General features: G+C 30.7%; 1 protein-coding gene across 2 annotated transcripts in view; it reads right to left on the reverse strand.

Moving 5' to 3' along the window:
• Positions 1-13,801, reverse strand: part of Mipol1 (mirror-image polydactyly 1) — a 328,974-nt gene that overhangs the window by 236,989 nt on the left and 78,184 nt on the right. The gene's annotated exons all lie outside the window — the stretch shown is intronic.

Consider the following 13,801-nt stretch of genomic DNA (forward strand, 5'->3'; position numbering starts at 1 on the left):
GAATTTACTGAAATTTAGAGGACAAAAAATGTAGCTCAATTTACTAAGCCATTCCTCAATTTTTCAATAGTATAATCTATAAAATGTGGCGATTAAAACAATTACTCCTCACTACTGCCACACTGACTTCAAGGCAAAAAAAATTTCACCTGGCATTCAAGGAAGAGCGCAGTTCTACTTCTGTGTAATTTACAGTGAACGCGCTTTTCTCTCCACAGGAAGGCAACTGTAAAATATGGACAGAATACACAGCACAACTGTTCAACCTCAAAATATCAGAATTCAACCCACTACTGAAATGGTCGTTAAGTTTGCCATTTTAGTTTACTCTTGGAGGCCCCAGCCTGAATCCATCGTGACCTCATTTTAGCTATTTTCTTGTTGAAACACAATACCCAAAACCTACAACTTAGAGGAAAACAATACTCTGCCTCAGGGCTATAGTCCATGGTCAGCCAGCTCCAGGGCAGAATAGCGTGGCAGAGGGGCATAGCAGAGGAAAAGCTGTGCACTTTCCTATGTCCAGGAAGTAGAAAGAGAGTAAGGGTGGAGCCAAGGAGGCAGACAACCCTGCCAGGTCTGGCCAGCATGACTGGCCTCCTGTGACCACTCTTAACACTAAGCCAGCTGCCACAGTACAGTCACCACACGCCGCACCTCTGAGTGCATGAGGCGTGGAGGACATCCAGCTATAAACCATAGCAAGCCTCAATCCCAGTAGAGAACACTGTGGTACATACAATGACACAGGAAAAATTTTTTATCCAGCTGGAGAAAACTCCAAAGAGTTTAGAAACAGGGAAATCTGTTGTTTCTTTAACTATTTCTAAATGTTTAGCCCCACAGGCAACCTTACAAGAAAGGCATTAGCAATAGAGAAACTGCTGGCAAGAAGAAAGAATAGTAGCTCAAACTATAAGGGAAGAGAAGCTTACTCACCTCTCCACTTGGGGAACCCCAGGGAAAACACTAAACCCTGTTTTTCTCAGTTCCTGACACTGAATTAATAACAAAACTCACAGGTTCGTACCTAAAGGATCAAAAAGAAAAACCAAAAAAATCCAGAAAAGGAAGAGAAATAGTAGAGCGTGAAGATCTTAGGAAAGCAACACCAGGTCAGGCCACAGTGCTGCACCTCGTGTGAGGAAAAGCCATCTGCAAAGCTGACCAGTACAGGAATGAATCTGATCCTCACTACCATGCCAAAGCCTTGAGACATAAGCTGAAGAAAAAAAGTCCACCCAAATTCTAGGCTGACTGCTAGGAGAGTATGGAAAGCGCAAATTTGGACGGATACTGGAACTCAGCTCACAGAAGGTGAGTGCCCTGAACCTAACAAGGTAAACTGTGTGCTGAAACATCAACAGAATGTCAGTAAGACACAGAATCTCTTAAGATAATATTCAAAATGTCCAAAACAAAATTTAAAAATTACCTGAAATAGAAAAATAAACAACAAAAACAAACATAAAAAATGAAAATGCCCTCTCAATCTCAACTTGCATGAGAAAAAGAGTTGTTAAATGGCAAAGGAGTCAAAACTATCTGAAAAAGAATCTAAGGTAGCTAATACAAAAATCCAATAACTGAGCACATCACTTGTAAACATTCCAGAAGCAAAAGTTAAAATTAAACAAAAAGAAATATGAGTTATAAAAATCAAACAAATTTTCGAACTAAAAAAATCAAAATAAAAACCATATTAGAAGACCTAAATAGCAGGGTGGAAATTTTAAAAAGCCAATGAACTTGAAATAAACCAATAGAAATTATTTGATCTGAATCACTGAAGGAAAAAAAGATTGAAAAATTAGCAAAGCCTCATATCTGTAAGAAAATCAAGGCCACACTCTCTCTGAAGGAGAGAACGGAAGTGGTTAAAAGAAAAAAAGTTGATATAAGGGCTAACGAATTCCCAAGTTCCCAAAGACCTAAACTCACAAAGAAAAGCACCTATGTGAATTCCAAATAAAAATAATCCAAAAACTCTGCTCCCACACAAAATGATCCCACTGCTGAAAATTAAAGACAAACGATAAATCTTTAAAAGCATTAGGGGAAGGACTATCTATGACAACAATAATTGAAATTACGGCTGGTTTCCCATAGAATCCATGAAGGCCAGATACAAATGAAAAAACATTTTTAAAGAACATAAAGAACTAGTCAACCTGGAATTCTACATCTTATAAAAACAGTCCTCAGGAATGAAAATAAAGAGACAGAGGGACAGAGATAGTGACAGAGACAGAGACAGAGACAGACAGGAACAGAAGGATTCGTACTCAAAGGACCTATCCTAAAAGCACTGGTAAAGATTCTTCAGAAAGAAGGGAAATGATAACACAAGGACACTCTAAACATTAGAAATGAAAGAAAACAAAACAAATGGTAAGTATCTCAGTAATATAGTAAACTAGTCTCGATTTCAACAGAAAAATAGAGAGCAAAAATTTAATATTGATGGGTTTTCAGTGTACACAAATGTATGAAATATGTAATCTATGAAAGAGGTCCCTGGGGCTGGGGATTTAGCTCAGAGGCAAAAGCGCCTGCCTGGCAAGCGCAAGGTCGTGAGTTCGGTTCCCGGTACCAGAGAAAAACCAAAAAAAAAAGAAAGAGGTTCCATATTATAGTAAAATTTTCTATGTATCAATTGAAATGATAAAGTATTAACTCTAAGTAAATTGTAAAAAGTTACATATAATATGGAAGCTATGAATAATGAGTATTGATTATATTTTCTAATCCAACAGCAATCACTAATATATATATATAAAGATACATTAACCAAATAGAGAAATTGAAACTGGAATCTAAAACAGATTCACATAATACAAAAGATGATAGGTGGGGAAAAAACAGAGGAACTAAAAAATGGGAACAAAAAGGAAAAAGAAATAAATTGATGGCCCTGAACTCAAATATGTCAGATAAGCTCACAAATTGAAGACAGACATTATCAGACTGGATTTTAAAAAGATGACCAATTATACATATCAAGAAACTCACTTCTTAGGCCAGGAATTCAACACTTTAAATATAATGATACACATAGAGTAAAAAGTCAAAAGACGAGGAAGCATAAGTAAAAAATAAAGTTGACATGGCTACATTATTATCATGTACACTTTAGAGTGAAGAAAATTATGAGAAACAGAGTGATATTAATTATATAAAGATATAAAAATTCTATATGTGAATGCACACACATAGCAAAAACGAACAAATCTGAGTAAAACAAATCTTAGTTACAGTGAGAGACTTCAACATGCTCTCTTAATAAACTAGGTAAACAAAAAATAAGCAAGAATATTTAAGAAACGAACACTATAGTTAACCAAGAAGAACTAAATGACACATTTATAAAACACAGTACTGTAAGATACACATTCTTTCAGGTCCATATAAAACAGCAAAAGACTCCAAATCTTGAGTCATAAATTAAGCCTCAAAAATTTATAAGTCCTGAAATCATATGAAGGATGTTTTCTGGCCATACTGAAATTAAAGTAATTATCAAAAACAAAACCAACAAGAAAGGAATGTAAATATTCTGTGCAGCAAACGTGTACTAATAAATAACACTAAAAAAAAGTCAAAGAATTCCCAAGCACATGGATTTAAATAACATCTTTCTAACTAGTACATGAACCAAAGTTCCAAGAAAAATTAGAAAATATTTTGAAATGACAAAAAAATGAAAATGCATCAAAATATGTGAAAGCTAATGCAGTGCCTAGAAATTTCTACCATTAAATGTATGTATAAAAGATCTCCAATCATTATCTAAGTTCAAATCATTATCTAATTGAAAAAATTAGAAAAGAAATAAAAAATCCAAATCAAGCAAGAAGAAAATAATAAAGAACAGGAGCCAATTAAATTGAAAATGAAAAACAATAAAGATAATTGGATATCAAAAATTAATCATCTGAAATCAGAAAATTTAATAAACTTCTAGCTAGACTGATCAAGGCAAAGCCAGAATGCACGAATGTATATATATCAATAATGAATGTGGTGACATTACTATAATACTATATATATCAAAAGGAAAATAAGGGCTGGGGATTTAGCTCAGCGGCAAAGCGCCTGCCTGGCAAGCACAAGGTCGTGAGTTCGGTTCCCGATACCAGAGAAAAACAAAAACAAAAGGAAAAGGAAAATAAAAGATTATGAATATAATACCCCATATTCATCAATTTATATTTGATAGTCACTGACTGATATCAATTAACAAAGCTCACTTAAACTGTTGGATTTTTTTCAAAGACTTCTCTATCTGAGAAAATCATATGGTTTTCTCCTTCTTTGTAAAATTGGTAATTTTGGAAGAGTTGCACTAGGGATTGAACCCAGGGCCTTTGTATCCTGGCCCTTTTAAATTTTTCTTTGTTTTTTGCTTTTTCTAAGACAGGGTCTCCATAAATTGCTAAGATGTCGAGGCTGGGTTTGCATTTGGGATCCTCCTGCCTCAATCTCCTGGCTGATTGACTTTTTTTTAATGGTAAACTGATTTTGCTATCTGTAAAATAAATCACAGACCTAAATGTAAGACTTAAAGTTATAATCTTCTGAAAATAAACATAGGAGAAAACCTCTGGGACATCAGAATTAAACTACAGATATCTTAACTATAATATCAATTTTAAGAAAAAGCAATAATTTGGACTCCAAAGTAATGTAACTAAAAATTTCTGCTATTCTAGACAAAGTGATAAGAAAATAAATCCTTAAGTTGGAAAAATGATTGGATGAGAGAGATACGATTTTAAAAAGGTGACCAATTGTACCTATCAAGAAACTCACTTCTTAGGGCAAAAATTCAGGATGAAAGATACATATATGCTTATATTTGATAAAAAAATGTACATCCAGAACAGAATTTTTAAAACTCTCCATCTCAGTAATAACAGCACAACTAAAAAATGGATAAAGGACTAAAAACTACACAATATCAAAACAAATATACGGATGGAAAATAACCACAAGAACAAACGCTCGACATTTTCAGCAATCAGAGAAATCCAAATTAAAGCTTCAATGAGATAACCACCACATACTTATTATAATGACGAAATTAAGGACTGAACATATCAAATGTTGACAAGAATGTGTCAAAATTAAAATCTCATACACTGCTGGTAAGAATGTAAGATAGAACAATCACGGTGTGTCCATTTTTTTAACAAAAATTAAATATATTCTCATCATAAAATTCAGCTATTCCACAGAGGTTGTTTACCAAGAACAATAAAAACATATGTCCATATAAAAATGAACACAAATATTCATAGCATATTTACTTATAATAAGCACAATCTAGAAATAACCAAATTTTTATTAGGAGCTAAATGGATAAACTAGATGACAAATTATGCTTGGAACAACCAAATAAAACATGCATAAAATGAGATGCTTCTAATTGCACAGATAAGTTAAATTAGCAAATTGTTATGAACATAACATTTGGAAAAACCAGAACTTCTCAACATGATTTTCATACTTTTTCTCATAGTTCCAAAATATTATCATTGTTATGTAGCTGTCTATGGTTATACTCTGCAACCATGTATCAATTAATTATTACTATTTTGAAAGAAACTTCTGTCTAGAATTTAGAACACAAAAATGAACTTTACTTTTCCTTCTAATTCTACATAATCCTCTTCCAGGAAGAATATACATTTTGTATAGTATGGAAAGCAGGGTGGTACAAAGAAGATTATGGATTTTGGTTGATGTCCTGAGGTACTGAGGTTCAGTAACCTTGTTTCTTTACATTTATTAAATTATTTTACTTGCAGTTCAGGTATATAAAATGGATGTAATACAACCATGGGTAGTTTTCAGGTCAAAAGCTTTTGACCAAATAAATAAAGTGAATACTCAATGAATGTCAGTTCAGTCCCAGCCCTACTTTGAACATTCTCAGCTCACAAATTGATAATTCTTAGATGTATTAATGTGACTTAATCTGTAGATATATGAATGTGATTTAGGTTAATTTAGACCACTTTTATATAAAAACTCAGTTCTAAATTCCTCCTGTTTTAACCTTTTTCATTGCCAGGCAACAATCATAAAACAGAATGAAAAAATAATTATTCAGAGCTTATTATATATTGCATATGTATAACACAATTACATAAAGGTTAATACAAAGTATGACTGAAAATGTTTTAAAATATTTACATTATAAAAGTTTTATAAGCTATAAAACAAATAGGATGTAAAATAATAATTACAAATGAATATTATATCATCCCAAATATTCTAACACATTATAGTAAAAATGTTAATTATTAAATTTTAAATGCCAACAGGTGTCCTATTGTTTCTAGAAAGTATGACTAAACGTTACAGTTCAAGTTCTATTTCTCTTTACATATAGTGGCATTTGAGAAAAACAGTAAGGCTAGAAATATCTAGGGCTTTAATAATAAATCTAGCTATTCCTATCCTTAAAGGTAGAAATAATGCTTCATATGAAGGAATTATTTGGTCCTTTATAACCAAGACAAAATTGTTTTTCCTTTATAATGCTGTTTAAAATTCAAGGAGGTATATATAAATTTCAAAGAAATTATCATTTGATTATTTAAGGTTAAATCAGAAAACAACACATGTAAAATCTAGTTATATTATCTATTTGTAAAAATTGAAAATTAATGTATTACTGAATGGTAATTTTTAATATCTTCTACATGTGAAATTTGATTATGAAAAAACTTGGTTCTGTCTAGAATCCAGTACTTTTAAAGGGTCAATATGCAACTCTCACACATTTTTTGTAAAGAAAACTTAATTGTAAACACTGAGCTTTTCCAAGGTAGATGACTATTACAAAGTTCACTAGAAAATCAATATAGCATTTTAGTTGGAATTTGCTCATTAAACACCCACAGCTCTAATGCAAATTATGATGGAATGAATAAAGCAAATACGCATGCTTCTTTCTTTTTATTAAATGTAAAATCTACTGTTAATTGCATCTCGTATGTCATACAAACTTTTCTCCTTAACTATTAAATAGAAGCTTTAACAAAAGTCATTAGAGATTCTCTTTCTTTGACTTGAATAAATTTCAATATTTGTTCAGTAAAGGTTCACAGCAGTTAAATTACATTAACAAATATTATTAGCTACTATGTAAGCCAACCAAGTAAAATACTTATATTGTAGGTAAAACAAATCATTGGGTGTTTACAATAATATTTGGATATCTCCATTTTTAAATATGGTTATCAAATATCCTGTAATTCTTAGTCAAATGAGAAAGATTCAGAGAAGATCACCCCTACCCCCCACCACTAAATACTCAAATTTGTTTAGTAAGCTAATTGTTTTCTAATATGGACAAGAGTAAATATGAAGAAGTTGAACCATTCTAAGTATGAGTTTATTGAGTCAAGGCAGAGTACATATTTTCTTAGTAGAACCCAAGACTATTGACAAACCCATAGTCTACACTTTGCAAACTACTTTTAAAATACAGTACAAGTGAGACAGTATGTTGGAAAACATTCTAGTTTAAACACTGGATCTTGATTCTCTAAATAACATAATTTAAGAATAGACATTTCTCAGGAAAAAGAATCCATTTGTTAACATCCTCATGGTAGTTATGCAAATGTAAAATTAAAGAGGAGGGAAATTGGATTTTAACATATCAAATAATCACAATATAATTAATTTTCCAGATTTCTAAGCAACATACATAATACAGACAATAATTTAGTGAAACACCATCTTTTACTAAATATAAAAGAATTTCAGTTTCTATAAATATCTGCTATTACAGTTTCACATGAGACGTAAGCATTTTGGGGGGGGTTATGCTAATGTCAAATGCATTCCTAGCAAATAATTAGTGTTTGGTAAAATTACCACATACATATCCCAAAAGTACAAATATTACACTAGTCTTTTAATATCTTTAAAATTATAATTTCATTCTTTGTATAAATTGATTATTGGGAATTTTAAATACAGGCTAATGCCCTACATAAGTAGAAAATTAACATTTACTTGAAGTAGTCTGATGCTTCTGCTTTTATCATGACAATGTTCACTTATTATTCCAGAACTTCTTTTATAGAACAGATTGTTTTTCTAAAACTGGATTTCATTTTTCAACATTTTATACAATTATAAATAATTTTTTATTAAAAAGTAATATAGGCTCATTATAAAAATTTGCCACAACTATTTCATAGTTTTAAGTTTGTGTGTAATAAAAATAAATACGATGTGTTAAGATACCCTATAGTTTTCTTTAAAAAATATAAAATAGTGCATGGAATTTTATCATTTGGATTTTATCATTTTTATCATTACATTTTACACTCTCCCGAACTATTCACTGTATAAACAACATTGTAATGAACATTTCTGTACACAAATATTTATGTATGCACATATCTAATTGGAAACATTCTTCAAAGTATGTAAGTGCATTAAAAGTATACGTAAGTATCTGCTGTCTTATAAATTTACACTCAGCTGTATAGAAACTCTTGAACATTAGGAAATTATATGAACTTTTCTAAGTTTAAGAAGCAAAACTATAAAACATGAACTTAAAAAATAATATTCTCAATTATATATATTTACACTTACTTGTTTACTACAGATAATTCAATGATAATTTGAAATTGCATTTTAAAATATGCTCATTATTAACATTCAAATATTTAATATATTGATATTATTCCTGAAGAAATAAATCATGATCAGTAATTGTATACTTTTTCAAATATAATTTTAGCACATATTTTACTTATTTGCTTAACAAGCTATATTATAATTTTTAAAATACCAGTGTGAAAATTCTGTGAAATGTAAATGCTACCTAACATTTTTCCAATATGATTTCCTCTTTTAAATCCTTAATCAAACATGTGAAAGTCTTATCACTTTCTAGAGTTTTGTTTATTGTTTTTATGTGTAAAATATACATATTACATACATTCTTCAATGCCTGAAATAATGCTAAATTCCAGTATGCTTAATCATACAAAATATTTCCGATTTTTGATTACTGCTGCAAATAGATTCTCCGTCCATTCAATCTTTGCTTTTCCAGAAAAAAGCATGAACTTTTCTTGGGAAAAAAGGACAGAAGGTTGACCATACTCTATTCTCATATTATTTGGCCTGATACTTATTAAAATTCACCCTGATTCACAGAATTCTGAAGCCAAAGATAGTAATAGAATCAACATTCTATTACTATTTTATCTGCTGTTCAACAGAGAGCTTGGTCTCTGTTTTTATCTTAAATTACTAATCATATTCTAGAAGGCTTTTTTTCTTACAAATCAAAAACTAAATGTGCCTCTATATTTAATACTCCATTATAATGTAATGTGATGAAGGCAGTTAAGTATTAGAGGAAATGTTATCAAATTTTATTTATGCTCACCATTACATACACAGAAAAATGAGATTTTAAAGTATTTTAGTTCATAAAAGTAATTCCCTACTTTGTATGCTTTTTATATACAGGATTAATTAAGCTTTGTTGTTTTTAATCATTAGACAGTTGACATAATCTGAGCTATGATATAAAGCAACCATTTCTGAACAAGGAAATAATGTAAACATTTTCTATCATATAGCAGTTTTTATTCTTCCATTTTAATTAGTTGGGCTGTCTTGATATATTTGCTAAAATACTAGGTTACACATCTGTATTTTTAACATAATTTACATTTTAATCTCAGGAGACAAATTTAAGTTGTTAATCTCAGGGTTCCTCTGCACAGTCTTCTCTTCCCTACCAAAAACAAATTAACATTCCCTATGATAAGGAAGAATTGATAATATATTTTGTTATTTACATAGTATCAATCTATACTTCTGTGCACAGAAAGAAATGTATGTTTAGAGAGAAAAAAACAGTTTGTATGCTTGCACTGTCAGTTTGAGTAAAGCTAAGCAAATTATTTTAGCATTGAATTTCATGTTAAAATGCAGTACAATAGGTAGACAGATAGATAGATATATGGACAGATAAATAGACAGACGACAGACTATTTATAAACACAAGACTTAGCAACTAAGGAGTTCTTTTGGCTAAAACCCAATATTGGCTTTATTTCAGTTTAATTGGAAGAGGATCTTAAATTCATCTTCTCCATGAGATATCAGGAACCTGGATTTCTCTTTGTACCAAAGGTTAATAAGAAATGTGTCTGCAAAAGTCAAACAGCATTAAATACCAAAAACTGATTATTATTCTACAGGAGTTGTTCTGTCATTCATAATCTCTCCATGCTCCAACCTTCCACAGCTAATCTTTAATGGATGACATGCAAGAAAGAAAAATAACTAACATATAAAGCAGAGGGTTTAATGTGAGCTTTTAAGAAATAGAAAAATAAAGACCTTAAAGAAATATAAATATTTTAAATATCACAAAAATAACATAAGAAAAACTAAATACTTTTATATAAAATTTAAACATCATTGTACACTGTAAATGCAAAAGCATAATAAAAATGAAACAGACAATAAACATCAGGCAATGCTTACTGAGATTGTGTAGGAAAAAGAAAAGGTTTAATCGAACAGGCTATTCTTACAAGTTAGAAACACAGTAACTACAAAATAAGCAAATAAACAGATGCAAGTCAGGCCGTGCAATATTCTCTTATTGTCAAACTCAACTGAATTAAAACATTTTTGAAATGTTTATAGTTTAATCATTTTTAGATGGGAAGAAATATTTACCTAAAGGCAAATACTCAGTGGTTTTGCTATATTTCTTCAAAATATCCCTTAGTTTTTAATGACCATACCTGCTAACAACTGTCAAACTACATTATCCATGCATCTAATTTAATGAGTCAAAACACAGTAAAAAGTCAGGAGTAGCTACAATGAAATCAATTTTTCCCAATGTTAACATAGGGAGGAATGAGCTAGTCATTTCAGCATTTCCAAAAACTAAGACCTAATTGTATTTTTTGGTATGGATTTTTAAATTTTTTCAAACCTTCTAACTAAGGTTCAATCTGTAAATTAGGGAAAACAGAAAACCAAAATTCAAATAATAAAATGGTTTATAAATTACTTAAACTGGGTGTGGTGTTGTATGTTTGTAGTCCTATCACTCAGGAGGCTGAGGCAGGTGGATCACTGTGATTTAGAGCCCTGTCTGAGCTATCTAATGAGTTCAAGGCCAGCCTGAACTATATAGTAAGACTCTATCTCAAAAAAAAAAACAAACCCAAAAAATTACTTATAAAAAAGAAAAGCCAATTCTTGTGAAACAAAGTTATGGTTATAAATAACTATGGAGTACAGTATTTATACTTAGTATGGGACAGTTATTTCTATAAGTACAAAACTATCAGAACACTTTGAATATGTTCCCATTAGACAAAGGAGCCTTGAGAACACAAGACAGGAACTCATAATGACCATTTATTAGCATAATGACCATTTATTGAATGACTACACGTTAAGCTCATCATAAATATTATTTCGATAAAGCTGTTATCTACCATATATGGTAAGTGGTAAAAAGATTAGAAAAAGGGTCTTAATCCAAAGTCTGAGCATCTAACTGCTACCAATACCTGCACGGTGTATTATAATTGAGAAGGGTGGCAGGCAAAAAGAAATACTTGAAATCTGAAACCCTTCTCATTCATGATGTGTATGCAGTGCCTAATACAGTATCAAATATGTAATAGAACCTCAATAATTGTTTCTTATTCGATTTGCAAAGAAGTTAGTATTGCCCCTGTGAAATAATTAAGCACCTAAATAAACAGAATTAATGATGACAACAAAATGATGTATGATAAGAAGGGAAAGATTAATCCCCTGAGATTTGACCATCACAGAAGTCACAACTGAGTTTAAAAATCTCGTAAGATCACACAGAATAACACTGTTCACATCCTGTAAAAACCAACAGGGAAAGAAAATTTATAAATTACATTAAAAACATTTTCCTTGTGAAGAACACTTTGCCACAGGTATACAAGCCCAAATCTTTTTGTATTCCACTTATTTCATTTTGGATTATTTTAGTAAAATGTATTAGTGCTATTAAATGTGTGTGTGTGTATACATACATACAGAAATCTCTTATAATCCTTTATCTCCAATTCTTTCATCCACTTTCAGCTTGTTTCCCTTTTTAAATCTATTAATGGTGAGACTTTTTAAATTAAAAGCTAAAATAACAAAACATCTTTTTATGACTTCTGCCCATAATGACGCCAAAGAATTTCATGAAGATAAAATAAAGTAATACAACATTATATTAAAGCTATAACTTAATGAGCACGAGTTATATATCAGGGGCTGTTATACATCATCCCTAATCCTTAAAACATTCTGGTTCATTAGTTAATATTCACATTGTCCATGTGAAAAAGGACGCGTGAAGAAGCTGAGTAACTAAGGAGCTCAGGTTCACAATCCGTGTTAAGCGCCAAAGCTGTGATTTAAACCCGGGTCGATCTGACTCCCGTGCTTTCCATCTTCCCAGCTGCTTCGAACTACCTGTGAAAAGGATGCACGCTGTTTTATGTGGTTCTAACTGTGGCAGAGTGTGTGAATTATACAATGATCTGGTAAAACACGACGGACTAACAGATACGTGAGTTACAAGATACACATGGAGACATAAAAAATAAATATGAGGGAAATCTGAAAGACTAGCAAAACAGCATGGGAAAAGTGGCAAAACCAGGTCATAGCTATCATATGGTTTTCATAAAACTGTGCTTTATGTGGTCTTTAGGTCTTAGCCTTATCAAAGGAATTATTTTAAGATTAGCATGAAGTCATTTTTTAAAATATCACTTCTTTTGAAAGGAATGTTTACTTTTTTAAAAGTAAATTTAGTATAGGTTCATTGTAAAAAAAAACCTGAAAAGGGCAGAAATTGTTCATCAATACATTAATAACTCCACTTAAAAACCATCAGAATCTGCCTCTTTCTGTAATATACATCTATGAATATACTTTTAATAGAATTAAATTATAAGTAGTTTCCCTCTGTTTCTTTTACTTAACATTGAGTTTAGTTTTCTGCATATTATCAACTATTCTTCAGAATGTTTCTAATTATAGCACAATGTCTTATAGAATAAATGTACCATAATTTAATAATTCTCTTACTATTCAGTTAATTATCTTGCCATAGGGGGATTGAATACCCTTTTACATAAAATCTTCATATTTGATATATAAAAGTAGATATTTCCTTAGACTACCTCATCTTTTAATTAATATTTTAAACTCTACAGACATACATTTTTGTATCCTAGTTCTCATTTCAATGTTCACTATTTTTGTACAACTTTTTTTGTGTGTGGAACAGTTTGATTTTTTAAGCATTTATTTGCTTAAGAATACTACCAAACTTAGATGTATGCATATGCATAATATACTTTACCAAATATACTTTCTGACCACAGAAACACATAGTGATAGAAACAAGAATCAACACTCATAAAAATTACTTGTTCTTTCATGTTATAAAGAACCAAGAATAGACGATATGTAGTCATTGGCATATACTGTTCTTATTAAGATAATAGACATGGTTTCCTTTGTTGATGTGTTCACTTTTCGACCGCACTGGGTACTGATCAAGAAGATATCTAAGAATTCTTATATATTCATATATTTCTATATTCATATACATATATAAAGTCATGTAATGATTAATTATGAAACAGTTTAAGAGCCACCATCGGACTAAAGTTACTGTGGTTTCAAACAAGTGAATTCTTTTTTTTTTAAAATCAAATTTATTGGTACACTTTAG

The sequence above is a fragment of the Chinchilla lanigera genome, unplaced genomic scaffold, assembly GCF_000276665.1.
Source record: "Chinchilla lanigera isolate Chin_1 unplaced genomic scaffold, ChiLan1.0 scaffold00008, whole genome shotgun sequence".
In the NCBI taxonomy this organism is placed as follows: Eukaryota; Metazoa; Chordata; class Mammalia; order Rodentia; family Chinchillidae; genus Chinchilla; species Chinchilla lanigera.